The following is a 4,816-nucleotide window of genomic DNA, read 5'->3' as shown; positions in this document are numbered from 1 at the left end:
TAAAAAAAACAAAACAAAAAAAAAACAGTTAAAGCATTATATGTATCAAACGATACATTTTCTGAAACGGGGAAACCTAATACACACTTTGGTGGTTTTAAAATGACAGAATATGTCTTTATTAGAAAGAAAAAAAAAATGAGCATTGAAGATGACGCTGCTAAAAATATATACCGCTCTAACGCATAACTACGAGTTTAAACTACATTTACAACAAATATGAAAACTATTTTCACATCACAATGTTAAATACAGAATATATAGAAGATAATGTTTAAAAAAAAATGAGCCCGATCTTCCAATGGTAAAAAAATCCTTCAAAAATTTCCTGGATCCGGAATAATATCCTGAGCTTCACCAAAAACTAATCAATTCTTCCTTATCCCAAGGGCAATCATCCCACCAACTTTCATCCAAATCCGTTCAGAACTTTTCCAGATATCTTGTTCACACACACACACACACACACACACACACACACACGAGTGAATGCATTACTCCCTGGCGGGAGTAATAACTAACATATATGACTGGTAAGAAGCAACTTTAATAACAAACATGTATGACTGGTAATGACCAACCTTAATAACTAACCTGTGTGACTGGTAATTACCAACCTTAATAACTAACCTGTGTGACTGGTAATGACTAACCTTAATAACTAACATGTGTGACTGGTAATGACTAACCTTAATAACTAACATGTGTGACTGGTAATAACCAACCTTAATAACTAATCTGTGCGACTGGTAATGACCAACCATCATAACTAACCTGTGTGACTGGTAATGACCAATCTCCATAACCAACCTGTGTGACTGGTGATAGCCAACTTTAATAACTAACCTGTGTGACTGGTGATAACTAACCTGTGTGACTGATGATAACCAACCTGTGTTATTGGTGATAGCCAACTTTAATAACTAACATGTATGACTGGTAAGAAGCAACTTTAATAATTAACATGTATGACTGGTAATGACCAACCTCAATAACTAACCTGTGTGACTGGTAATAACCAACCTTAATAACTAATCTGTGCGACTGGTAATGACCAACCATCATAACTAACCTGTGTGACTGGTAATGACCAATCTCCATAACCAACCTGTGTGACTGGTGATAGCCAACTTTAATAACTAACCTGTGTGACTGGTGATAACTAACCTGTGTGACTGATGATAACCAACCTGTGTTATTGGTGATATCCAACTTTAATAACTAACATGTGTGACTGGTAATACCCAACCTGTGTAACTGGTGATAGCCAACTCTAATAACTAACATGTATGACTGGTAATGACCAACCTTCATAACTAACCTGTGTGACTGGTGATGACCAACCTCCATAACCAACCTGTGTGACTGGTAATAACCAACCATAATAACTAACCGGTGTGACTGGTGATAACTAACCTGTGTGACTGATGATAACCAACCTTTATAACCAACCTGTGTTATCGGTGATAGCCAACTTTAATAACAAACATGTGTGACTGGTATTACCCAACCTGTGTAACTGGTGATAGCCAACTCTAATAACTAACATGTATGACTGGTAAGAAGCAACTTTAATAATTAACATGTATGACTGGTAATGACCAACCTCAATAACTAACCTGTGTGACTGGTAATGACCAACCTCAATAACTAACCTGTGTGACTGGTAATAACCAACCTTAATAACTAACCTGTGCGACTGGTAATGATCAACCTTCGTAACTAACCTGTTTGACTGGCAATAACGAACCTTAATAACTAACATGTATGACTGGTAATGACCAACCTTCATAACTAACCTGTGTGACTGGTAATGACCAACCTTCATAACTAACCTGTGTGACTGGTAATGACCAACCTTCATAACTAACCTGTGTGACTGGTAATGACCAACCTTCATAACTAACCTGTGTGACTGGTAATGACCAACCTTCATTACTAACCTGTGCGACTGGTAATGACCAACCTTCGTAACTAACCTGTTTGACTGGCAATAACGAACCTTAATAACTAACATGTATGACTGGTAATGACCAACCTTCATAACTAACCTGTGTGACTGGTAATGACCAACCTTCATAACTAACCTGTGTGACTGGTAATGACCAACCTTCATAACTAACCTGTGTGACTGGTAATGACCAACCTCAACAACTAACCTGTGTGACTGGTAATGACCAACCTTCATAACTAACCTGTGTGACTGGTAATGACCAACCTCAATAACTAACCTGTGTGATTGGTAATGACCAACCTCAATAACTAACCTGTGTGACTGGTAATGACCAACCTCCATAACTAACCTGTGTGACTGGTAATGACCAACCTCCATAACTAACCTGTGTGACTGGTAATGACAAACCTCAATAACTAACCTGTGTGACTGGTAATGGCCAACCTTCATAACTAACCTGTGTGACTGGTAATGACCAACCTTCATAACTAACCTGTGTGACTGGTAATGGCCAACCTTCATAACTAACCTGTGTGACTTGTAATGACTAACCTCAATAACTAACCTGTGTGACTGGTAATGACCAACCTCAATAACTAACCTGTGTGACTTGTAATGACCAACCTTCATAACTAACCTGTGTGACTGGTAATGACCAACCTCAATAACTAACCTGTGTGACTGGTAATGACCAATCTCAATAACTAACCTGTGTGACTGGTAATGACCAACCTCAATAACTAACCTGTGTGACTGGTAATGACCAACCTTCATAACTAACCTGTGTGACTGGTGATGACCAACCTCAATAACTAACCTGTGTGACTGGTAATGACCAACCTCAATAACTAACCTGTGTGACTGGTAATGACTAACCTCAATAACTAACCTGTGTGACTGGTAATGACTAACCTCAATAACTAACCTGTGTGACTGGTAATGACCAACCTTCATAACTAACCTGTGTGACTGGTGATGACCAACCTCAATAACTAACCTGTGTGACTGGTAATGACCAACCTCAATAACTAACCTGTGTGACTGGTAATGACTAACCTCAATAACTAACCTGTGTGACTGGTAATGACCAACCTCAATAACTAACCTGTGTGACTGGTAATGACCAATCTCAATAACTAACCTGTGTGACTGGTAATGACCAACCTCAATAACTAACCTGTGTGACTGGTAATGACCAACCTTCATAACTAACCTGTGTGACTGGTGATGACCAACCTCAATAACTAACCTGTGTGACTGGTAATGACCAACCTCAATAACTAACCTGTGTGACTGGTAATGACTAACCTCAATAACTAACCTGTGTGACTGGTAATGACTAACCTCAATAACTAACCTGTGTGACTGGTAATGACCAACCTTCATAACTAACCTGTGTGACTGGTGATGACCAACCTCAATAACTAACCTGTGTGACTGGTAATGACCAACCTCAATAACTAACCTGTGTGACTGGTGATGACCAACCTTCATAACTAACCTGTGTGACTGGTAATGACCAACCTTCATAACTAACCTGTGTGACTGGTGATGACCAACCTCAATAACTAACCTGTGTGACTGGTAATGACTAACCTCAATAACTAACCTGTGTGACTGGTAATGACCAACCTCAATAACTAACCTGTGTGACTGGTAATGACCAATCTCAATAACTAACCTGTGTGACTGGTAATGACCAACCTCAATAACTAACCTGTGTGACTGGTAATGACCAACCTTCATAACTAACCTGTGTGACTGGTGATGACCAACCTCAATAACTAACCTGTGTGACTGGTAATGACCAACCTCAATAACTAACCTGTGTGACTGGTAATGACTAACCTCAATAACTAACCTGTGTGACTGGTAATGACTAACCTCAATAACTAACCTGTGTGACTGGTAATGACCAACCTTCATAACTAACCTGTGTGACTGGTGATGACCAACCTCAATAACTAACCTGTGTGACTGGTAATGACCAACCTCAATAACTAACCTGTGTGACTGGTGATGACCAACCTTCATAACTAACCTGTGTGACTGGTAATGACCAACCTTCATAACTAACCTGTGTGACTGGTGATGACCAACCTCAATAACTAACCTGTGTGACTGGTAATGACCAACCTCAATAACTAACCTGTGTGACTGGTGATGACCAACCTTCATAACGAATATGTATGACTTTTAATGACCAACCTCAATAACTAACCTGTGTGACTGGTGATGACCAACCTCAATAACTAACCTGTGTGACTGGTAATGACCAACCTCAATAACTAACCTGTGTGACTGGTAATGACCAACCTCAATAACTAACCTGTGTGACTGGTGATGACCAACCTTAATAACTAACGTGTATGACTGGTAATAACCAACCTTGATAACTAAGATGTGCATCCGTTAACAAGCAACCTGTCTGACAGGTAATGTATCCTCGCTGTGCAGCACAACATTGATCAACTTCCCTTTTTTGGACGCAAATTGCAAATGAATCCACGAGGAGTTGCCAAGCAAGACTGTTGGCCTTGGGAGAGCACCTTGGCCAAATGCCAAACACCACCTTCCTCTATCATGAAATTGAATGGTGGAAAGGGGCAAACTTTATATATTTCGGGTTTTGTAGTTTGGATTGGAACGCAGCATTTATGCAATCATTGGGGTTTACCCCCTATATGATCAGAGAATGCAGACCCCGTTGATTGGGCATGGCGATGCCACCAAGCACTCCAAAGTACACTAAAGGATTTTAATTTGTGTATAACAAGGAGCACGTGCTTATCTTATTGTTTCTCCCGAAGCTTCCGATTTCCACCGAACCTCCAATCCCAAGCATCCCTCCCCTCTCCACCC

The sequence above is a fragment of the Myxine glutinosa genome, chromosome 5 (assembly GCF_964187855.1).
Source record: "Myxine glutinosa chromosome 5, kmMyxGlut1.1, whole genome shotgun sequence".
In the NCBI taxonomy this organism is placed as follows: domain Eukaryota; kingdom Metazoa; phylum Chordata; class Myxini; order Myxiniformes; family Myxinidae; genus Myxine; species Myxine glutinosa.
The sequence above is the reverse complement of the archived record's forward strand: the minus strand, read 5'-3'. Positions refer to the sequence as shown.